A 25805-nucleotide genomic window follows, 5' to 3' on the forward strand; every position below is an offset into this window, starting at 1 on the left:
AGATGAATCCTAGTTTCACAAGACATTTGTTGAGGAAAGCAATTTCTGCAGTTCCAAATTGAGTAAAGTAGAATCTACTTTTATGTGTTTAAGAATTCTCTTCCAAAAAAGAAGAAAAAGGAGTATTATAAAGAAAGGAAAAAAGAAAAAGGAATATTATACTACCCTACACTCGCTCCCAGTGCCTAAAGCCAATTAAAAACTAGTATTTATTTCTGAATCAGCAATAACAAACTTCTCTGCAGACCTTACATCTGCATTGACATGTCAAATTAGAACTCACAATTGTGGTGAAAGATGACTCCTTTTGCTAAATGTCAACTTTCTCTTGTCAAGAGAGATACACACTAATGTAGATTTTTGCCAAGCTATCTGTGAAATGTTAAAGGACTCTTCTGATGGTTCTAGCATATGAGCAAGAGAGTACCATGAAAATTTTCCTTACCAAAAAACAGTTGTGTATAAGACTAGACTCAAATGAGCTTTCCTTCCTCTCTTATGAAGAAATGGCTGCCCATTTTAGTATACTGATCGCAACTTCCATCTGGATCCAGTTCTCACTGTCATTTCCTATCTCAGCATATGCTCACCAAAACTACCCTATTTACACACAAATATGTTTTTGGGATAGTCTGGCAGGTTTTAAGAAAATGTCTTGCTGTCTAACTACTGATCAAAAGAAAAGATTCTCCAAGGAATCACCCTTCTGAGATCAAGGTTCCTTTGTCTGGTACAAAGCAGAGCAGGCAACAGATCAGGGAGAAACATGTTAACAATTCCACTGCTGGTGCTTGTGCTATGGAGTTAGATGTTCAACCGAAGTTCCAACGTTAAAAACAGGATACGGTAATAGTCCTCAGCCATCCAAAGGGTAGTTCATGAAGAAAAGGGAATGGACTTACTCTCTCTTGCCCTAGAGGGCATGGCTAGAATCAGTGGGTTAAAACTACAAGGAATGTGGTTCAATTTAGACATCAGGAGGAATTTGCTTAGTAGAACAGGCTACCACGTGAAACGGAAATTTCTCCTTCAAAAGAAATCTTCAGTCAGAGGTTGTATGGTCATCTATCAGATGCTCTAGCAGACCCTGCACTGAGCAGGCCTGTTGGACTAGATGACCTGCAAGATCCCTTCCAACGTCATGATCTATCCCATGAGCTATATGAAGAGAGAGAAGACCCAAGTCTCCCAATTGTTACAGAAAACTGTAATTTCTTCTGTTCTTTTCTGTTAAACAAGAATGTATAAACAGGGATTTTTTCTCTTCCTCCCATAACAGAACTTGGAGCCACTCAATAAAACTCAATGGACTGGCGCACACACACACACAAAACGCCGTGCTGTATGACATCAGGAACTGGCTTAGGTGATGTCTAAGAATAATTAATGTCATGGAAGGTAAAATTATCAAGTGTGGTCTGCCCATATGGCCTTAGTGGAACTTCCACCAGACTTTGAACTGTGTGAACACTTCATGCCATCCATCGGATGACCCAACTCTTCTATGCTCTTGCAGATGGAGTGAAACTGCACTGTGTGGCAGGACAAACTGATATGCCACAAAGGAATGCCCAAGGGTATCACAGAAGAGATACCAGGATTTCCAAATTCATAAAGACATCCTACCATTTTTGATCAACAGAAGCCTGGACACTAAAGGAAGGGACACTGCAATTACATCTGCATATCATGTGATCGAAAGGGCTTCTAGAACAGCTCTTCACAACCAGACATTTTCCAGACATGCTTGAACTGCAACTCCAGTCCCCCACCAAGCATTCTTATTCCCACTTTAAAACAGATCTTAGACTTACTGCATCCATAACTCTGCAGTCTGCCCTGCATGAACATACAAATTAAATTTAACTTGCTTTGAATCTCAAAGTCAATTACTGGAGACTTCATTATCTTACCTCTTCATGCAGCTGAGTCAGACTTCACCATATTGCCTGATGAGCTCTGAGCAAATAATTCACACCATTGGCCTCTGGGCCCTGTTAGCTTTAATCAACTACAGTAACTTCTTCCAGGCAGAAATTACAAAGCCACTAAAAGGCTATTGACTACTCCCCAATTTCTGCTGGTGAGAACCACTGTATCTTTGCTGTTTCAGAGCTCAGTGTTTCTTTGGGAATTATAATCCAATTTGAAATGTGTTTTGAACAATTCTGTTACTGCTGCATCTGAAAGCTCATTTGTTTTCCTACTCCTTCTGCTTAAGAAAAGAAAAAGCAGGTAAAGAATTACATTTAGCATGAAGATTAGGTAACAAAGAATGGAATATTCCTTTTTCTCCAATACGTTCCATATCAGCAAACTCAGTTCATGAAATCTTAATCACTCTGGTGAGAAACCTATAAAAAGTTCTGCTCACACTTGCTCTGTTTTGAAGCAGCACTGACCAGCTGCCTGATAAAAAGAATTACAAGTTTGTGCCACTGAAGGTATTTTAGCTGTTTTGTTACATGTATGATGTTAAAAAGTAATCTGCATTAGAAAGAGTGTAAAAATGTTTTGAGATGGGCAGTTCTGAGCTCTACCAACCTTATAGCATTCTGCAGTGGCTTCATCTTTCCTTCCTTCACAGTCATTTAGTACAAAGGAAGAAGGCACAGTTGGAAAACACGGGAAGATTACAAAATGGAAGATTTCAACAGGACCCTTCGTAAAACTCCTTGGGCATACAATGAAGGTCTCACTTGATATACCTAACATTTTTTCCCCTCTATCCTCCGTGGAAATTTGGCAGACTCCTCCCACATTTCAAACTTCGTATCAGGCAAAGCGGTTGGCTGTCTCTTTGGAAAACCGCTCTGGAATAATGATTAATCATATACTAAATACAACACTTTATAACTACATTTAGCAGAAGGTGGTCAAAATGCAGACACGTCAGCATTTCATACACATGGCTGGGCTTGGACATCATACTAAGTCGGAACACAGACGTTTCCCCATATTTCCGTCTCTCCCACCCTGTCCCAACTTTTTCCCAGCGTGCTGTCATTCAGTCTGTTGGCTTGCCTATCCTGTGACTTAAAGGAGAAAGGAAACACTGAAGAACCTTTTGTGCTTTCTTGCTCCCTTTTTGCCCCACCCCACAAATAATGTGGACAAGCATGGGATCTGCCATATGAACAATAGAAACTCTGTGTATTGACAAACAAGCATTTCTTCCCTATTCATTTCTTGTTTTTTGCCAAAGAGGAAAGCTCATTAGTGACTTATTTCCATAAGCAAGAGGAAAACTCAGCTGGGCATTAATGTTGGCTACTTTCCACCAATAATGGATAAGACCAGCTTTGGGATTCAGCGCAGTTCTATTTTTTACCACACCCTGGAGCAGTCAAACTCTGTGAACCCATAATTCAAACCAAATGACTATGAAAAATTTCTGTTGTCTCCAATATCCTGAAGTGGACACTGAAAACATGGATTTCAGTCCTCAAAATGTCAACACAGCAACTCCAATGTTTGTCTCATCAGGGATATTCACTTTAGTTGGAAGTGATACTCTTAGCTAATTTGGGCATGTTGTTGTTGTTGTTTATTCGTTTAGTCGCTTCCGACTCTTCGTGACTTCATGGACCAGCCCACGCCAGAGCTTCCTGTCAGTCGTCAACACCCCCAGCTCCCCCAGGGACGAGTCCGTCACCTCTAGAATATCATCCATCCATCTTGCCCTTGGTCGGCCCCTCTTCCTTTTGCCTTCCACTCTCCCTAGCATCAGCATCTTCTCCAGGGTGTCCTGTCTTCTCATTATGTGGCCAAAGTATTTCAGTTTTGCCTTTAATATCATTCCCTCAAGTGAGCAGTCTGGCTTTATTTCCTGGAGGATGGACTGGTTTGATCTTCTTGCAGTCCAAGGCACTCTCAGAATTTTCCTCCAACACCACAGTTCAAAAGCATCGATCTTCCTTCGCTCAGCCTTCCTTATGGTCCAGCTCTCGCAGCCATATGTTACTACAGGGAACACCATTGCTTTAACTATGCGGGCCTTTGTTGTCAGTGTGATGTCTCTGCTCTTAACTATTTTATCGAGATTTGTCATTGCTCTTCTCCCCAGGATTAAGCGTCTTCTGATTTCCTGACTGCAGTCAGCATCTGCAGTAATCTTTGCACCTAGGAATACAAAGTCTTTCACTGCTTCTACATTTTCTCCCTCTATTTGCCAGTTATCAATCAAGCTGGTTGCCATAATCTTGGTTTTTTTGAGGTTTAGCTGCAAACCAGCTTTTGCACTTTCTTCTTTCACCTTCATCATAAGGCTCCTCAGTTCCTCTTCACTTTCAGCCATCAAAGTGGTATCATCTGCATATCTGAGATTGTTAATGTTTCTTCCAGAGATTTTAACTCCAGCCTTGGATTCCTCAAGGCCAGCTTGTCGCATGATGTGTTCTGCATACAAGTTGAATAGGTAGGGTGAGAGTATACAGCCCTGCCGTACTCCTTTCCCAATCTTAAACCAGTCTGTTGTTCCGTGGTCTGTTCTTACTGTTGCTACTTGGTCGTTATACAGATTCTTCAGGAGGCATACAAGATGACTTGGTATCCCCATACCACTAAGAACTTGCCACAATTTGTTATGGTCCACACAGTCAAAGGCTTTAGAATAGTCAATAAAACAGAAATAGATGTTTTTCTGAAACTCCCTGGCTTTTTCCATTATCCAGCGGATATTGGCAATTTGGTCTCTAGTTCCTCTGCCTTTTCTAAACCCAGCTTGTACATCTGGCAATTCTTGCTCCATGAACTGCTGAATTCTACCTTGCAGGATTTTGAGCATTACCTTACTGGCATGTGAAATGAGTGCCACTGTTCGATAGTTTGAACATTCTTTAGTGTTTCCCTTTTTTGGTATGGGGATATAAGTTGATTTTTTCCAGTCTGATGGCCATTCTTGTGTTTTCCAAATTTGCTGGCATATAGCATGCATTACCTTGACAGCATCATCTTGCAAGATTTTGAACAGTTCAGCTGGGATGCCGTCGTCTCCTGTTGCCTTGTTATTAGCAATGCTTCTTAAGGCCCACTCAACCTCACTCTTCAGGATGTCTGGCTCTAGCTCACCGACCACACTGTCAAAGCTATCCCCGATATTGTTATCCTTCCTATACAGGTTTTCTGTATATTCTTGCCACCTTTTCTTGATCTCTTCTTCTTCTGTTAGGTCCTTGCCATCTTTGTTTTTGATCATACCCATTTTGGCCTGGATTGGGCATGTTATATTTGTAAATTATAGAGCTGTGCAGCAATTTGGACATAATTCAAAATAGGTGCTTCAGGGTGCCTGGAGGTACAAACTTAACACCTGTTGATAACCCTTTAAAACTGCCGTGAGATGCTGGGAAAAACACGGCTGCTTTAAAGAGCTGCAGACATGTGCTATGTTTATGTTCCCTGCCACTTGAAAGTACCTTCTGGGATTCAAATGTGACTGCACAGTAAGTAGTTCTCGGGTTACAACCATTCGTTCAGCAACCATTCAGAGTCACAATGGCACTGATGACCAGTCCTGTTCCGGCCATTGCAGCATCCCTGTGGTCATGCAATTTGTGATCCGGGCACTCAGCACCCAGCTGGCGATTACGACGTAACAGCGAGCTGCAGTCACCTGACCACAATCTCCAACGTTCCCTGCCAGCTTCCCACAAACAAAGTCAATGGGGAAGTCAGCACGAAATTGGAAGTCGCGATCATGTGAGATCCTCGCTTAACAACCTGCGTGGTCCTTGGGTTGTGATGGCAACTTGAACTGCTGGAATTGCTACTGCCAAGCAACGCAGTCATGTGATGTTGTACTTTACGACCGCATTGCTTAGCAACTTCTGGTTCCAAGTGCCATCTTCACACATTTCTGTGTTGCCTTTTCATGATAGGGAAAACTTCACTATCTGGGCTTCTTTACCGCACACATCCATTCCCAGGATGTGTATACACAAAGGAGGAAAGTATCTCTAATCATGACATGGGGGAGAGAAATTCAGTTTGTGTAGCTTTCACATCCCGGCACCTGAATGGGAGAAGAGGAGGTCCTTCTCAGGAGAGCCGAACTAACCTGCAATGCCACCCCTCTGGGCACCCCAGAAAAGCAAGCTATAGTGAGCAGCAAAGCTGATGTTTTTCAAAAGAGATTCTGAAAGTTTCCTATTTAAGTTGGGGGAAGACACCTGCTTCAATGCTTTGCCAGTGACAATTCGGAAGCTACTGTGCTATACTTTCCTCATCCCTGCTATCTCTGCTTTGAAAAAGGTGGAAGAGGAAAATTTTCAAAGTGTTATTGGAGTAAAATCACAAATGTCTGGTGAAAGTTTCACAAGATTTCACAACCCCCTAAATGGTTTAACATCTCTGTAATTTTTTATCCCATTCTGCAAAAATATGAAGCAGCTGCAAGCATTTTGATGCTTCCTCACTATGGCCTATATATGGATGAATGCTAAATTTAATTTCAGATTTAGAAATGGCTCAAATCAGATCGTTGTTGCATCAGAAATTCAAGGTTAATTTACACAGGCCTAATCTGTGCTCACATACATACAATGAAGGTTTAAATTTTCATATCTTTGATCTGGATTACTTTCAAGTAATTAATCTTAATGCATAATAAAGATAATTGCCTTTCTCTGGCAGAGTTATTTCTTTAACAAAGGGATAACTGGCACCACAATAATAATGTGGATTTCTGCCTGTCACATATTTTGGCACATTAACCCTAACTACACTTATATGGCAAAGACTTTCATAAACAAGAATTTATTTCATCAATGCACGAAGTAGTATTCTCCATTGGCCCATATCTATAGATAGGGGGGAAAAAAATTACCAGTCATATTAAATGGAAACAAATACCAAAAAATGATGATCATGAAATAAGGAAACCAAATAAAAGCAGGGCTGTGCAAAAAATGGATTCAGAGATTCAATTTAAAGGCAGTTTGATCAAACCATCAACCTTTCTTAGTCAAATCAAAAAGTCAAATCAAATATTATTGAACGTCTTTGACTCAAATGAGGCCAGTGGGATGCTTCTATTCATATTCAGTGGTTGTGGGCTTTTAAAAATTTTATTTAGACATTAGATTGATCTGATTTGAGATGCCAATTTAATGTTCTGAACGGAATTATCAATTTGAAGGAGAGTTTTTCAGTTTGCAGGGACCAGGTTAGAAGCATGGGAACTGAGCTGACATTGGCTTGAGAGGCCTAGGGGAAAATGGTAGTTCTAACTGTGATGGTCTTAGGTTTCCTTGCCTATTTACTTCTGATGACTGAGGGAACTGTAAGGAAGATTCTGATATTGACGGTCATTGAGACCACAAATGATGCCTGGTGGAATCTCAGAAAGTAATTATGCAGACCTTAAGACTGAAAGCTGTAGCAATCTCAATAGAATCTTTCAAATTTGGGAAAGAGGAGAAATAAAACTGTACATTAGATACTTTTTTTGTTGCCCAGACTTTTATTCTACAAATAAGAAAATAATTCTTATTTCTCAAGAAAGAGTGCAATAAATAACACATTCTTCATCTGAAATTACTCTCAAAACACAACCAGAAGGTTGAGGATGGGCAAGTACCAGCCTACTTCAGAGTTGGCTTTGGATGTTCTCCATCCTGCCGTGTTCCTCCTTCTGCAAAGTATGAGTTGTCCCTAATTTCTCGCTGAAGATGATAAAACTGTATCTACATTTCTTCAGACTACAAGCAAAAGCCAACATGAGCAATGACTCCTACTGAGACTTAAAAAATTCAGAGACCTAGTCCCTTGCAGATAGAAAATTAGCTTGGTACTGTAGAAGAAAGGTTCTAGACTGGCCTCCTTAAGATACTATCTGTGCAGAATGTTTTCTGGGTTGCTGTTTTTGTATGGAAGAACATTTTATTCTGCAAGCTGCTCAGCGTGCTTTGACTCATGCTTACCACCACTGGTGCAGCTAGATTATGACCTGATTTACACAATGCACCAAGGCCAAATGTGGCTATTTCTCATACAGCATTAGCTACTGTGGTTTGTAAATGATAGTATGCTATGTGAACCCATAGTTTATTCATTGGAAGAAACCATGACTTAGGATTACATGTGACATTACAAAGTCACCTGGTGAGTTTCTATACCTGTTCCACCAGCCTCCGATTGCCATACTAGTCCCTGAACACCTTTTATTTCCAGACCTGTTAAGTATGGCAGATGTTGTCTCTTTTTTCAGGGTCAGGAAAAACAGTACTATTTCTTAGCAAGAAGTTTATAAAGGGGGAGCCTTTAACTCCAAGGAAACTATCTATGTCCTTCTTTTCCATTTCTGACCCTACCTCTCCTTTCATGGCTAAAGGTAGTTCAGGGGAAATAAAAGCAACAGACGGCCTCTTAGAAGTGTGGGTCCTATTATGTCATGCGAATATGGAGAAGGGTACGATGCAGGCTGCCAAGTTACATTTCCTCTGGAATTGTAGCCTTGTTGGTATTTCTATTGTACAGCTCTTCAGAGGAATGTAGTTTGTATCAGCCAAGATAATTATTTTCTCCCCCTGCAGGTTGATGTCTCAAAGTAAACAAAGATGACCTGAATCTACTTTTTATTATGAGAAAGGTGCAAAGCACAATACCACCCATGAATGGGACTTTTAAAACCTGGTTTTAACTAGGTGAGAAGATTATGCTCCCGTTGCTCGTCCCAGCTCCTGCACACCAAGCAGTTCGAAAACATGCAAATGTGAGTAGATCAATAGGTACCGCTTCGGCGGGAAGGTAACGGCGTTCCGTGAGTCATGCTGGCCACATGACCCGGAAGTGTCTACGGACAAACGCCGGCTCTTCGGCTTTGAAACGGAGATGAGCACCGCCCCCTAGAGTCGGACTCGACTGGACTTTACGTCGAGGGAAACCTTTACCTTTACCTAACCTGTGCTAACATAATCACCCCCTTTCTTTCCAGCCACCTATAGAATATTGGAAGCATTATCTCAGCCTTCCCTAACCTGGCATCTTGAGAGCCCAAGGCTAGGATCTCTGCATCATCTCATTTGTAACACCGTAGTGAAAATGGAGTTACTAAATTAGCTATAGAAAATTGTTAGCAATAGTTTATTCCCATTCTTAAATTACATATAATTGATATATTTCCTTCCAAGTAGAGTGACCAGTGGGGGTTTCTGCAGGGGGGATCAAAATTCAAGATGCAGCTGTGACTGCACCGTTGAAGTCCTCCTCCCCCTTCCACAATTGAAGGGTACAGAAGAGGTGTTCTTGACAAGCTACACCTGATAAAATACCCTGGACTGTTCTTCTCCCTCTAGGCTACCCTGAAGTGTCTCGTATCTCCTACCTGTGTTGAACAGTAGCGTTTCATACTCCATATTTTTTAAAGAAGTGTCCTTCTTTAAAAAAAAAACAAAAAAAACAGAGCTGGATTTTTGTTATGCTTTCAGCATTGAGGCCTGTTTACATTTTTTAGATGATTTTGTGAAAGTAGTTGGAGAAATTCTCGACTGATATTCTAGCCCAAATGGAAGACTGTGGCTTTAATGCAGCAACGTTAAACAAGGCTTTGTAGAGGAATAAAATATTTCTGTTTCCTTAAACCCTTTCTGGCAACTGCTGAAGCTTTTATCTCTTCCTCCCTTAACTTCCTAGATTAGCCCATTTCCTCCAATGTTATTTCTCACTTGCTCTTGCTTCAGGCTCGCCTGTTATTTGACATACGAATTTAAACACTCATGTAGGTGCAGTCAGTTTTGCATTCGTGTTCCCAACTGACAATGGATACTAAAGAGAAGGGACTCGGATCCTTACTCATTGCCTTTTCTCCAGTAAGCTTCATGGCTAATTCATCATTCCTTTTTAATAAGCAGGGGTCACAACAGCGTGGCAACATTTCCACTCTGCCGACAAAAAGAACTGCTGCTCCAAGCCTCACTGTGGCCTAATCTCTGCTGTTAACAGCTCCATCTTTAAAAGCTCATCTTTCTGATCAATCTCTTCCCCCACAGAATGTGTTTAAACCATTGGTGAATTCATCTTTGCCTTAAGTCAGACAAAAATACAATCCCCCTCTTTTTTAATCCACCCGAAGTGAATTTAGATTTGTTGAATTGATTGGGTGAGTGGCTGCAGATTAAGCCAATTAGGGCACTTAGAAATACAAAAAGCAGATATGAATTACCTACTTACAACCCCGGAAACTCACTGAATCATCCAGGCTGATTGCAGGAGTTACAAACAGCAAGTAGAACACGGTCAAAGCAAAAGCTTAGTTGGCTTCCGGTTATCAAAAAGCCATTATAATTTATTCATTTCTTTATATACAAATTTTTACCCCATTCCTTTTAGTTTTCAAGAATTGAAATTATAATGTGATCTGTATACATCCAACTTTTAACTGTATATTATCATAAGACACAATTATAGCTTTCTGTTTCTTCAAACAATCCTAAAGACTGAAGTAGATCAATACGTCAGAACACACAGCTTCTGTTTCCTGATTAAAAGACTCTAGAACAGCAGATAGAATTTACAGGATATTACAGACATCCTTCCAGTCAATAATAAAGGTTACATGATATATAAACCATGGCATAATTCAACATTTCTCATTTATTTATTTATTTGTGTGTGTGTGTGTGTACAGGAGCTCAAGGTGCTGTACACAGTGCTCCCTCCTCCTATTTTTCCCCACAACAGAAACTTTGTGAGATAGGTTGGTCTGAAAGTCCAAAGTCACCTGGTGAGTTTCCATACCTGCAGGTAGACTAGATCCTAACTCTCCCTGTTACTGGTCCAATGCCTTCACCACCACAAAACAAAGCTGAGACTTCTATCTCAAATTGGGTGTCATTGGTATATGATGAGGCTAAGTCCTCTTTCTCCTTACCATAAAAGCCAGCCATAGCAATGTAGGTGATCAAATACTGCCAGGATGATGGGAAAGGCTACATGAGATCCAGTTAATGGAGGCCAAGTCTTTATACGATGAAGGATTGGCGGATTGGTACACCTTTGATCAGACTAACCCTTTATGGGACTGCAGGAACCTGTACGTAGACTGAGAGTTCCCCATTCAACCCTGTCACTGAATACTTGTGCAGTCTTAGTGGCTTGAAGCATTTTTAGTTAGCTTTGACTGACTCCACTAGCTACAACAATCCTTGGCCAAGGGCCATTTGGTTGCTATAGTTGCAATTCTGGAGCTTCCCACCTAGATTACTGCAGTGGGCTCTATAAGGACCCGGCCTTCAGAACGATACCAAAGTACAGTAGCAGGAGCATAGACAATACCCACTACAAGAACTACACTGGCTCCTAATATTTTATTTATTTATTTATCTATCAAATTTGTCACTGCCCATCTCCTCCGACCGGAGGGACTCTGGGCGGTTTACAACACAGAATAAATATACAATAAAAACTCAAATAAATACACGATAAAATTCCAATAAAATCCCATTAAAACCAAAACAATTTCTTTACATGCTTCACATCAGAATCCAAGATGCTAACAACGATAATGCCATGAGTAGCTGGGCTTCAGCATGTGAGAGACGGCATCTCCCAGTTTCCTTCTGCCCAAATATTAAAATATTCTGAGACCTCTCATTGTTACAGCTCAGATGATGTCAGGCCCAGCCCAAGAACGATGAAGAATTAGTCCAGTCAAACTTCAGTTCTTTATTTGCTCACACCGTACAGACAGAATCTTGCCAGACTAAAGCTACTCTACCTAACCTAAGGGCAAATAGCCTGGGAGGCTCTAGGGCAGGGCTATCCTGAACCTCTTGGTCTTCCAACAACTGCCTCCTGGACTAGGTTTCCTCTTATCTCTTTCCCCACCCTGGACTGTGTTTTCTCTTATCTTGCCCTCCTCCCTGAAATGCTCTCCCTCCCTCCTGAGAACCAGCAGCATTACTGAAATCCACTACAGATGAAGCCGTGAGCCTTCAGTCTTGAGACACCCTAATCTCTTCTTAAAGATTCAGCAGGCAGATATTGACTTCATTTCAGAATCAGATGCAGATTAGGAGTATTTACAGTATGCACGCACTTAATCTTACTGAGTGCAGTTTGGGTGTGTTTCACTTTAATAGCTGTTTTTAATGGCTTTGCTAAACTGTTCTATTGACTGTACCTCACCCTGAGATCTGTGATTAAGGGTTGATTATTTTAATTAACAGAACACCAACCTGAAGCCAGAGACATCCCAGAAATCTGCAGTCTTCATATGAGGAATGGCAAACCAGCATGGGGGGGGGAAGGGGGGTTACCTAATTTAATATTAACTCTTCCTTAGAATTCAAAGCAGTTTGATGGAATCCAAATACCTGCATTATTTCCTCTCTTTGAAAGAGATGTCGATGACTTCCTGGTAAGCCTTGTGGGGCTAGAAAGCTCAGGAAACAAGAACCACTTGGATGTCTGGAAAGATCTTTATTGCCAGTAGGGTAACTGAACAGAATCTTGAGAGCCCACCAAAACAATTCTCTCACAAAACTTAAGTCTAGTACAATTAAGGCAGAGCTACTCTGGGCCTCTTTCCCGCACATCCTCCCTCCCCAGACTCAAGAATCCCTTGATTCTCTGCTGCCCACCTCAGAGTTCCCAAGCTCTGTTGGACACCCCACGTCTAACATGGCTTGACATCAACAACGGTTACATCAAAACCCTCTTGGGCCCATCTGCTTCCCTAATAAGTAGCTCACTTTTTACCATAATGAGGAGCAAATGCTCCTAAGTACCTCAAATATGAACTGTAACTCAACGGCTAGGCATATTTCTGTCCATCTTCCCTTCTCATTTGGTTTTAGATCTGAACTGGATAAGGGCAAAAAGATCATTGGAGACAGATGAAGGAAGGACAGCGCTCCCCATCCCATCCTTTCTCTTCATTTCACCCTCGGTCGGGAATGTAAAAAGGCCAGTGGGGTGCTGCCACATCATACCCTACAAGAGTTACATTTCCAGATAACTGTTGCTCACTGCTGGTCATGTTTGCACGCTTTCACGTATTTGTGTAGAGAATGCAAGAATGCAACGAAGGAGGGTTCCTGGGTCCTGGCATGTCTGGAGTTTCTATTTCTTGAAAAGATTTTCCAGGAGGCAGAAGTTGTCATATGTCACCATATATCAGCATGGCATCATGATTAAGGTGTGGGACTGGCACTGGGGAGACCAGGTCCAAGTCCATCCTCAGACACTTTGGGCCAGATACTCTCTCTCAGCCCAGCTATCTCACAGGATTGTTGTCGCAGAGAAAAACAGGAGGATGGAGCAGTATGAACAAACCACAGGACACAAGCTGAACCAGTAAGTAAAACACTGCTTCTTTGTAGGCAGGCATAATCACTGTATACCATAAGAACTGTTCCTTATTTCAGTTCCAACTTCAGATCAAAGCTGAGCTGGGTGTTCCATGCTGCTTCTAGAGCAGTGTCCCCAGCTGGCTGGCTGGGGAATTCTGGGAACTGAAGTCCACCCATCTTAAAGTTGCCAAGGTTGAGAAACACTGTTCTAGAGCCACTTCAAACCCTAGGGTTCCCCCCCCCCACCTTTATGAGAAACATGATTCAACTGAAGTGAAGCAAGTTAGGGTCGAAGTGTTCATAAGCATAAGACAAGACAGGTCCTACCCGATCAGACTTGCAACCAATCTACTCCAGTATCGTGCAAGGGCCAAACACATACATTCAGGAAGCTCTTAAAGAGAGAGAAATAATCCCTTTCCTCTGTGTTTGCTCCTGCCTCTGTGTTTCTGCATCAGCTCTGTAGCTTTTAAGCAGTTTCCCATGGCCTGGCTGTGAAATGGTAAGTGAGCCCTGCAGGGAGACACTCTCTAAAAATCAAATTGCTCAGCAAGATACTGCAAGAGAACGGCAGATTGTACTTCCCTCTCCCAGGGATCGTGTTTTGCCACAAGTGCCTTCTAAATGCAAGAAATCCTCCCTAAAGCTTTCCCAGTAGGCTAGGAAAACAAAAGGGAACTTGTAGCCTATCCACTTCAAAAACACGGCCCCAGCTTCTGCAGATTTCAGGGTCAAACAAAATAAGAAGTGTAGCTTCTAGCCATGGAAAAGTTGGGTTCCTTGTTTTATATAAAATGTAAACTTCCCCACCCCCTATGCACATTTAGCGTACATGACAAAAAAACATAGTGTTTATAATGCATCTACAACCACAATAAAAAAAAATAGTAAGTACTACCAAGCAGCAAGGGACAGTTTGGTGCAGTGGTTAAGGCACCAGGCCAGAAACCGGGAGACTGCGAGTTCTAGTCCCACCATAGGCACAAAGCCAGTTGGGTGACCTTGGGCCAGTCACTCTCTCTCAGCCTGAGGAAGGGGGCAATGGCAAACCTCTTCAGAAAACCCTTGCCAAGAAAACTGCAGGGACTTGCCCAGGCATTCACTAGGAGTCAACACTGACTTGAAGGCACCAAAAAAGAAAAAGAAAAAAAAAAAAGCACTTAACATTACACAAAATGAGTAAAATCAGTATATATGATAATATATTTACAATCACAAGAAAAAAGTATTATGCAGTTAAAAAAAACACACAATCCTACCTACCATTTAACTTTTATTGTTTATTCATTTAGTCGCTTCTGACTCTTCGTGACTTCATGGACCAGCCCATGCCAGAGCTTCCTGTCGGTCGTCAACACCCCCAGCTCCACCAGAGACGAATCCATCACCTCTAGAATATCATCTATCCATCTTGCCCTTGGTCAGCCCTTCTTCCTTTTGCCCTCCACTCTCCCTAGCATCAGCATCTTCTCCAGGGTGTCCTGTCTTCTCATTAGGTGGCCAAAGTATTTCAGTTTCGCCTTTAATATCATTCCCTCAAGTGAACAGTCTGGCTTTATTTCCTGGAGGATGGACTGGTTTGATCTTCTTGCAGTCCAAGGCGCTCTCAGAATTTTCCTCCAACACCACAGTTCAAAAGCATCGATCTTCCTTCGCTCAGCCTTCCTTATGGTCCAGCTCTCGCAGCCATATGTTACTACGGGGAACACCATTGCTTTAACTATGCGGGCCTTTGTTGTCAGTGTGATGTCTCTGCTCTTAACTATTTTATCGAGATTTGTCATTGCTCTTCTCCCAAGGATTAAGCGTCTTCTGATTTCCTGACTGCAGTCAGCATCTGCAGTAATCTTCGCACCTAGAAATACAGTCTTTCACTGCTTCTACATTTTCTCCCTCTATTTGCCAGTTATCAATCAAGCTGGTTGCCATAATCTTGGTTTTTTTGAGGTTTAGCTGCAAGCCAGCTTTTGCACTTTCTTCTTTCACCTTCATCATAAGGCTCCTCAGTTCCTCTTCGCTTTCAGCCATCAAAGTGGTATCATCTGCATATCTGAGATTGTTAATATTTCTTCCAGTGATTTTAACTCCAGCCTTGGATTCCTCAAGCCCAGCATGTCACATGATGTGTTCTGCGTACAAGTTGAATAGGTAGGGTGAGAGGATACAGCCCTGCCGTACTCCTTTCCCAATCTTAAACCAGTCCGTTGTTCCGTGGTCTGTTCTTACTGTTGCTACTTGGTCGTTATACAGATTCCTCAGGAGGCATACAAGATGACTTGGTATCCCCATACCACTAAGAGCTTGCCACAATTTGTTATGGTCCGCACAGTCAAAGGCTTTAGAATAGTCAATAAAACAGAAATAGACGTTTTTCTGAAACTCCCTGGCTTTTTCCATTATCCATCGGATATTGGCAATTTGGTCCCTAGTTCCTCTGCCTTTTCTAAACCCAGCTTGTACATCTGGCAATTCTCACTCCATGAACTGCTGAAGTCTACCTTGCAGGATCTGGAGCATTACCTTACTGGCATGTGAAATGAGTGCCACTGTTCGATAGTTTGAACATTCTTTAGTGTTGCCCTTTTTTGGTATGGGGATATAAGTTGATTTTTTCCAGTCTGATGGCCATTCTTGTGTTTTCCAAATTTGCTGGCATATAGCATGCATTACCTTGACAGCATCATCTTGCAAGATTTTGAACAATTCAGCTGGGATACCATCATCTCCTCCTGCCTTGTTATTAGCAATGCTTCTTAAGGCCCATTCAACCTCACTCTTCAGGATGTCTGGCTCTAGCTCACTGACCACACCGTCAAAGCTATCCCAAATATTGTTATCCTTCCTATACAGGTCTCCTGTATATTCTTGCCACCTTTTCTTGATCTCTTCTTCTTCTGTTAGGTCCTTGCCATCTTTGTTTTTGATCATACCCATTTTGGCCTGGAATTTACCTCCGATGCTTCTAATTTTCTGGAAGAGGTCTCTTGTCCTTCCTATTCTATTGTCTTCTTCCACTTCCACATACTGCTTGTTTAAAAATAATTCCTTATTTCTTCTGGCTAACCTCTGGAATTTTGCATTTAATTGGGCATATCTCCCCCTATCACTGTTGTCTTTTGCTTTCCTTCTTTCTTGGGCTGCTTCTAGTGTCTCAGCAGACAGCCATTTTGCCTTCTTGGTTTTCTCTTTCTTTGGGATGTATTTTGTTGCCGCCTCCTGAACAACGTTGTGAACTTCTGTCCAGAGTTCTTCCGGGACCCTATCTACTAAGTCCAGTCCCTTAAATCTATTCTTCACCTCCACTGCATATTCCTTAGGAATATTAGTGAGCTCATATCTAGCTGATCTGTGGGTCTTCCCTAATCTCTTTAGTCTGATCCTAAATTGTGCAAGAAGAAGTTCGTGATCTGAACTACAGTCAGCTCCGGGTCTTGTTTTAACCGACTGTACAGATGTCCGCCACCTTTGGCTGCAAAGGATGTAGTCAATCTGATTTCGGTGTTGTCCGTCTGGGGAAGTCCATGTATAAAGCCGTCTCTTAGGTAGTTGGAAGAGAGTGTTTGTTATGCAGAGTGAGTTGTCTTGCCAAAATTCTATCAGCCTATGTCCTGCTTCGTTTTGTTCTCCCAGGCCATACTTACCTGTAATTCCAGGTGTCATTTGACTGCCCACCTTAGCATTCCAGTCTCCTGTGAACCATTTAACTTTACTAATATGATTTACATTAAAACAGCCCTCCAGCCATGAACATAACACTTCTGATTCTAAGCACGTTGAGGACCAAACAGACTTGATATTAACTGTATGAATTGAATTATTGTGTATATTCATGTAATGCATACAGCAACAGTGAGTAATCTTGAGACATGAAAGCGTGAGAAGAACTATTTATCTCTTAGTTATGATAAATCTCTCTTTCCTGTAACTATTTCTTGCTTCTCAAAAGAACATCTCACTGGTCCACATGGAGACGTTATCTTGAAATGCACTAGCAGATTCAAAGAAGAGATATTTGCTGGAGCTGGAACAGTTCCTCATACTTACACATTAATTGCATTCATACAATTTATGTCACAACAGGAGAGGTTGTGCAGGTGCCATATAGATGCCTGTGGGCAGTGATGTAGTGGGTCAAAGCAATACTGAAACAGATTTAAATGGACCAGATATTTTATGAAAAGAGGGCTCCAGATTTAGGGATTAGAGAAACAGCCTGGTCTGGATGTGTCTGTCCTTCCTCTGAACAATTTATGAGTCCCCCTGGATTCAAAGCTTTCATCAGAGGTACAAGTGGCTTCAGTGGCAAAGAAGTACAGGTAGTACTCAACTTACGACCATTCATTTAGCGACCATTCAACAGTGCTGAAAAGTGACATACGACCATTCCTTGCAATTATGACCATTGCAGCATCCCCACAGTCATGTGATCAAAATTCAGGCACTTGGCAACCGGCATGTATTTATGACGGTTGCCGTGTCCTGGGGTCATATGATTGCCATTTGCGAACTTCCCAGCTGGCTTCCAACAAGCAAAATCAATGGGGAACCACATGACTCACTTAACGATTGCGTGATTTGCTTAACAACCATGTGATTCACTTAATGACCATGGTAATTCGTTTAATGACAGCTGCAAAAATGTCATAAAATTGGGTGTGGCCACATGATGCCTTGCTTAACGACACATTTTTATCATTGTGGTCGTAAGTTGAGGACTACATGTACTCAGTTTTGGCTGGTCCACCAGCTAAAACTTTCCCTGGATTGAGATAGCCACACTTCAACTATACTTGCCCTTATATCCTTGGGAGTTCACACTCTCCTAAATAATGCAGACACATACTACTGGGTCTATTTTAGTGTCACTTACTTGCTGTTTCGTTTTGTGATTGTCAATGGTTTTTAGCAGACAGCTTCCTAAAATACATTTGCTTCCTGCAGCCATTCACTTGAATGGGACGAAATAAGCATGAGTTCCAAAGGCTGGGGAGGGTCAGTTGATCTACAGCGGATTTCCTACTTTCTGGGAATTACAGGCCATGAAATTTGTCCTTGATAACTTTATGGGAGACAAGGATTGCTGAAGCAATAAAGGCCGGGACTTTCAATTCTAACTCACAATTATAAAAGGGAATAATTAAGAACTGGGGGAACCCAGGAAACAACTTTTATAACTCATTTATGTCAAGAGTATATCAAGTCTGACAGGTAGCACCAGAATTCCAGACGTTTTCATTACCTCTGCCCCCTTTATTTCTTTCTCCCAGGCTTCACTGAAGGCACTGTCTCAAAAAGAAAAAAGGGCAGAGCTAAGCCTACTTTTCCAAATGTGGCTCTCAGTGTCATCTTCCCCAAACAAACATTTTCTCCTTAAAATGTAGCAGGGAAAAAGTTACTAATTTGATATGATTAGAGATAACCATTCTGGCCAGGAACTGTAGATTTCCTTTTTTTTTTCTGAGTGGTGCTAAATCAAGTCTAATCATCTTTTATTTCTCTGTACAAGTTCCAACACTGTGTAATCTCAACCTTTTTCTTCAGAATTTAGGAAGCGCATGAAAAAAACCAGCAATGTCTTTAAACATCTCTTGTGCTTTGTAATATAACTTGGAACTTTTTTGCAGCATCTGGTCTGAGATACTGGCTGAAATTGCTCTGTTGCAGCAGTCCAGCACCATCCTGTGGTCTGGAGCATTTTCTTTTGCACACTTCTTTAACCAGCTGTTTTACTGCGATCTAAATAGATCTGAAATTTACTGTTGGTTATCTTTGAATGTTTTCATTTTAATACCTAAAGGGTTTTTTTTTCATATTTTTACAAATATTTATATTTTAACCTTTGTTTTTAAATAACATTTGATTTTTGTTTATCTCTTGTGAGATTGATCCGTCTCCCAAGGACAGAAGAAAAGGGTGAGGGTCATCTAATCACACATCTCTACTACAGAGCTAGGAGGTTGTACTGTGCTACCTTTTTTTTTTTTAAGTATTTTTACCTTTTATTCGCCAGAAAGACAGAACAGGTTCTGAGAGGCCTATTTTTTTTCATACATCGGAGTTAAGAAGTAGATGACAGGTGAACATAGATGATGGCAGTGGGAAATACCAAGCCAATATCTCAAAGCAGGAGATAACTCCAGACTGTGAAGACCCAGAGGTCTTCTGGAAGAGAACTTCAGACACTCTAGCCTTCTACTCTATGGTCTCAGTTATTTGCTACAATATTTTAATCTTAAACAAACAAACAAACGAGCAAGGTGCCAGTCATGCAATTCTGTACATAACATTCTCTCTCTCCCCCTCTCTCTCTCACACACACACATATATACATATACATATGCATAAGAGGATGGAACTATGCATCTGCCTCATAAAGCTACCTTATATCCACCATTTCTTGCTTACACAACATGGAAATAATAATAAAACATGATAAATTTTTAATAAGCAGTGATGTCTTAGCTTTGCTATTTTAATAGGAGAATTGTGTTCAATCATCAAATAGTGCCCATAGCAACACATCTGTTGCTAAGAAGAACTCATATTCACTGAACTCTGCATGAACAGGTAAAGGTTTTGCATAAAGTTAGCTCCATGTTTCTTGAACTGTTGCTTTTTCAACCTAAGTTCAAATGAAGTTTTTCAGAGGTCACAATCATGGGGTTTTGTTCCCATCCCTAACCCCTGCCAGTTACTCTTCATCCTTTGCTATGGCAACTAGCCCAGGAAGAGAGACAGATCTGGCTTGGAAGTGCATTAGTTTGTACAGTGTCTTCCTTCCTTCTTTGTCCTTCTCTGCTATCTCTTGACATCTCCTGGTTTCATGCTGCAACATGGATTATTCTTCTCTGACCACAGCCTTGACTCCAAAAAGACGTACAAGCACAAGAGCCATAGATGACCCATGTGCAGCAGAAGTGAGATGAAGCAATGGAACTCAATGGTCTAACCCAGGGTTTCTCAGCTGGGGTTCCGTGGACCCCTAGTGTTCCATGAGAGGTCATTAGGGGTTCCATGGGAGATCACGATTTACTTAAAAAAATTAGTTCAAATTCTGGCAACTTGTGCATAATCTGGAACTGAGTCCCTTCATCATTGTGCTATACCACTGAACACATTTACTTGGGAGTAAGATACTGATTTCAACAGAATTTCTTTCAGTGCAGTATATTTAGGAAAGTACTTGCAGAAGCTTCTCATTAAGCATAGTATCACAAGCTGTAAGCTGCAATCAAATCAATACAAACAGGCAAAATGCAACTTTGAAAAATCCATCCTATAAAACAGAATTCATATCCCAAATCTTCTTCACAAAAAGAAATGGGTGAGGGGAAAGCCACATTCCATTAAATGCAGTCTCCTATCTGGCTCAAAGTTGAAGAAGTAGAAGAAGGTTGAACTCCTTCTCTCTGTCACATGGTGTCACCCAAAAGTTGCTCATGGGAGCTCCTCTCCAGGAGAAACAGCAATTTGGAGATTTGAGAGACACAGCATGAAATGAAAGGATTAATATTACATTGAGCTTCACGTGACATGTTTCCTAGGATTATGCAGTGTTTCAGCTTGGAAGGGCAAGATGTAATTCGGAGCTCGCATGGATGCACATGCTCCTATTGAGGACACTTCAAACCAAGCATGTCTTTCCCCAGGATCACATGGCAGCTGCGCATGCCCAGGGAGAAAAAAATGCAGCTGCTTGGAGGGGCTGAGTACACACCCATGCAAACTCAGGATTACATTTTTCCTTTTGAATCCAAAGCGCAGTTGTCGTCAGAATGCACAAGAGACTGTAGCCTTAGTATAGCATACGCTCACATTTATCAAAAAAGACAGTTCTGAACTGAAAATGATTCTCCTTAAAAAAAGAAAAATATAAAAAGAATATGAATAATATAAAAATATAAACAAGAGACAAAAATTATGAGTAACCACGCAAAGGACTAGACCAGGGTTTCTCAACCAGGGTTCCGTGGCACCCTAGGGCTCTGTGAGAGGTCACTAGGGGTTCTCTGGGAGATCATGATTTACTTAAAAAAATATTTCAAATTTGGGCAACTTCACATTAAAGAGGTAAGTCTCATTCTTTATTTTTAGCTTAAGAACACTGTTAATGCATATCTACCGCCCAGAGTCCCTCCTTTGTGGGGGAGATGGGCGGTGATAAAAATTTGATAAATAAATAAAATATACAGGTCTGCCCATGAAACGAATATAATAATTCTGTAACTTCTGGCCCTGTATTTGAGCCTGAATGTGCAGGGGTTCCCCAAGGCCTGAAAAATATTTCAAGGGTTCCTCCAGGGTCAGAAGGTTGAGAAAGGCTGGACTGCACTATAGAGGAATTTATTTAGGATTTTACTTGAAGACTTTCAAGGGCACCTACTGATTCCAAAAGTTTTGGACAACAGCAAAAGAAAAAAGAAATAAAAAAAGGAAAAAAGGGGGGGATCTGTAATTCTTTGATATTTCAAGGTTCTGAGAACAGTTATGATAACCCCATCTGTTGCCAATGGCTCCTGTAGTGGAACTTTTTAAAGACAGGTCAATATCCTGAAATTCAGAACAATCTCCCTTGAGAGTATTAATAGCAAAGCTTGAAACACAGCAAAATCAATGTAAGAATTTCATTAGATTGAAATGCGTCTAGCCATTTACAACTCAAAATTCATTTGCAAGAAAATCAAGATTTGTTGGTGAGTTAAAAGGAGTTAATCCCAACTTAATGCACACAATGAAGGGCAAAGATGAAAAATGCAGTGGTTGAAACAGTGCCAGCTTCTCTTTCTCATACAAAAACATGTGCTTAAAAAGTGTCGCTCTGCTGCTTTCCCTGCAGAAATCACATCCAAGTTAAATTCAGCTTCTCTTAACAGAAACAAAAGTCACTAAAATGTACATGCATGATGGCCAGATTCAGCAGTCTAAAAATGGTTCACCACTTAGAACGCCTTGATGTATAAAATAAGTCACAACATTAATTTCCTTTATGTTGTTACAAAATCTGCTGTTTGGGCTACTTGAAAATAAAATGATGAAAATGAAAGCAGGATATGAGCAGTGCAGAATCATCAGTGAAGAGCATCAGATCACTAGCTGTACAAGTGGATGGAAGTAACAATTACAAAATCTAGATGGTTAAATTTCTATTAACTTCATTATGGGCAGGCTATAATCCAATATAATGTTCCAGTTAGAAGAGTATACACAGCAGCATCAAAATAACCTCAGGACCCTAATTTTACTTTCTGTCCCCATGATGCTGATTTGGTTTCATTTCCAGGCTATGCTTTACTCAGCTTTATCGTCTGGTTTTCTGTACCAGAAAGACTCCCAAAGCAGCAAAACTTAGGTGGGAGTGAAAAGGGCCAAGACATCATCAACCTTGCAGCAAGAGCTGGGTTCTTCTACTAAGGATGGTATCAGGGTATAGACAAAAAAGTCAAGATGGCAGCCATGACAGGGCAGTAGAAGCTCCACCTTTTTCATGTATGCTGCATGTCCAACCATCATTACCTTTTTGACCATACCCTTTGGACCTCCTTGGACGATTTGCCCTCATTTTTCCTAATGCTGTTTATAAACACATTTTTCAATTCTGTTGTTCCTCATTTAATCAAGCTCCGGACAACCCAACACCTTGACTTGGCTTTTGGAGACATTTCAGAGCAACTTACAGGCATTCAGCCTCCTCTTGAATTCACAAGTCATATGAAAATAGGGGCTGGAACTTAATCAGGGCCAGGGATGTCCACAAGGGTGGATAAACATTAAAAAAAAAACAAGATGGGGCTTTGAATCTGCAGTTACAGCACCCATCTTGACTTTTCTGACATCCTTGCTCTCCCCATCCCGGTCATGCCCCCTTAATATCCTAGATTGGCTTTTCAATTCAAAATGGTAAAACTAGGGCATTTTGTCCTACTTTAATTATTTAAGTGCTAATCTTGTTACTCGTCACTCAAGCCTTTAAGGGATTTTCTCCTTCTGCTGTATCATGTCATAATCACTTCGGGGAGTTCAAAGGAGCCAGGAGCCTTGGGTGGTCTACCTCTGCACTAAGCCATAAAATGGTTGATTGGGTGCAGCATGTGAACCCACTACAATATTTGTAAATCATGGTTTGTGGCTGAGCCCTGCCACTGCAGCTTGTTGAACAGACTTTATTAAAACAAATTACAACTTAAGTGTGGGAACTTCTTTATAACTTTAAGTGCCCAAACATAAGTTTTACTGAAATCAGACAGTTAATATGTTAGTAGTAATAAACACTTTCATTTTGAAACTGATGTAGAGTACATATGTCGTGCAGTATAATGCTATGCTAGTTTACTCAGAAGAAAGTCTCTTTTCTAAGACGGATAAACTTTCTGTGACTCTGCCTGAAGGGCTGGACAGGTCAAAACAATCATAACAACAGATTGAAATTGCCCACTGGTTACTTGGCCACTGTCTTCCCTGTTAATGCCAATGTATTGCATTTTCTATTAAATTACAGTAACTACTTTTAAATTTGCATCTACATATGTAAATCAGCGTATGTCATTTTTCAGGCAAACTTGTGCCTTCTTTTAATTCTCTTGTGGCCATTGCAATCCGCACTCATTTCGGCATTGTGCTAAAACGGTGTTCGAAAGTGCAGCTGCAAGCTCCACGCACAAGGTAACATTTACGATCCTGGCTCGTAAAAGCTACAGCAAGCCAGCATGCTTCTGGTATATTTAGCGGTTTAGACTAGCGGGAGGAACCAAGCAGGTGCAAATACATTGTATGCCTTATTCACAGTAAGCCAGTATGTGCGTGGCTTCCAAGCAGCATAAACAGGGATTACAACCTACCTCACCTTTGACTATAACGCGATTCCATACTTCTGTTCATTTATTTAAAGCAACCACAACACTTCCTGTACACATCAGCAGAGATCACTATCTTAAAAAGGCACAGCCATCTCGCTAAAACAGTAGAACAAGACAGCTACACTTTATAACGGGAATAGAGGCTAATTCCGAGTTAGTTGTTTTAGATCGACTAAAATAATTTCTCCTAGGGGCTGGAATAAGCAGGGGCATTTTCATGCCCATGTGTCTGCTGTTTTCAAGTTCCTGCTCAACAGGCAGCAACAGGCTGCTAGGGAAAGCCACTCTAAATCCTCGAGGGCTCTGGGCTGTGTGGCAGGCGAGCACCGCGGAGCGGCGGGCAAGGTGCTTTTCCTTTTTTCCGTAAAAATCTGCCTTCGGAAAACTTTGCAACGCACAGCTGCAGCCTGGCGCAGCGGCCGCGCAGAAATCACACGCACCCCCAAACGGCACTGCCAAGGGCGCCAGAAACACGCACGCACCTCCGCGCTGCGCCCCTCGGGACCCGCCTTCCCCTTCGGCAAAGGAGCCGAGCAATCCGCTGCGGGCACGTCCCGATTCCCAACCGGGCACACCGACGCGGGCCTCGTGGGAAAAACTTACCGGCGTGGGAAGACTCTCCTTCGTTGGCTCGGACGCCCGATCGCCAAGTTCTTCTTCCGTCCTTCCCGGAACCTCCGCAGCAAGCGCTGAAAAGGCGGGTGGGCGAAACGAAGGGAAAAGGGACGCCAGGAAGGCTCGGGGGACCGCCGCCGAAAAGTCACTTCGCTTTTAACTTGGCACCGCCCTCGGCTTGGGGAGGCTTCTGCCTCCGGAGGCCGCTGGGAAGGGAAAGGCGTTCCCTCCCCGCAGCCGCACAGATGTGGCGGAGGTAGCCCAGGAAAGGCGAGCTGGCGACGATGACTCAACGGCGCGCATTGTTCGCCGCCGCTAAACGCACTCTCCGCGCGCTGCTGAAACTTTGCGCCGCCGCTTTCCTGTTCCTGGCGTGGCCAACACCGAAGTTTCAATAGTCGAAGAAATACCGCCGTCTCCTGAGATGAGCTGTCGCAGTTTTGAGGATTATTTTAAAAGCTCCGAATGGGAAGATCTGCTCTAATGAATGTCGCGGGTCTCTTTTGATTACTTGTCTGCGATTCGGACGCATATTGCATTTGACAAATGCATCGCTTTTATTGCTTTATTTCCACACGCACGCACGTAGTTGAGGGAATAAACATGGCCATGGGAATCACTTGGCTGCATCTCCCACCCAAAAGACAACAGCTAAAATAGAAACCAAACCAGCTCTTCAGGTAGGCAAACTGAACAAGGTATTTACTCACATAGAAGAGGGACAAGGAAGTAAATACTGGCTCTGCCTCAACTTTCCCTGCCTCGATTTAAGCACCTGACCTTCCCATGTTGGGGGCAGGATCTGAAGCAGGTTACAATTTGTGGTTTTTTGCAATCAGATGCCCTGATAAAGCTGGGTCTCTGCACATGTAGTAAGTTCGATTCATATTCAAGTGACCATAGCAAACTCAAGGGTTGAATCAATGAAGCCAATCTGACCTTTAAATATGAATAAATATCTTCTGGCTCCATGCATGTTGAACAGTCCAAATCTGGCTTATGATTAACTAGGGTGAAGCTCACTTATGCATAAGTCCCAAATCTG

General features: G+C 41.8%; 1 protein-coding gene across 1 annotated transcript in view; it reads right to left on the bottom strand.

The window, feature by feature from the left end:
- RAB27B (RAB27B, member RAS oncogene family) overlaps positions 1-25019 on the bottom strand; it is a 37956-nt gene extending 12937 nt beyond the window's left edge. The window contains exon 1 of the mRNA XM_063295813.1: positions 24749-25019. The gene's annotated coding sequence lies outside the window, so the exon portion shown is untranslated. The remainder of the gene's footprint in view (positions 1-24748) is intronic.
- Between the last annotated feature and the right edge of the window lie 786 nt (positions 25020-25805).

Source organism: Candoia aspera, chromosome 2 (assembly GCF_035149785.1).
Source record: "Candoia aspera isolate rCanAsp1 chromosome 2, rCanAsp1.hap2, whole genome shotgun sequence".
Taxonomy (NCBI): domain Eukaryota; kingdom Metazoa; phylum Chordata; class Lepidosauria; order Squamata; family Boidae; genus Candoia; species Candoia aspera.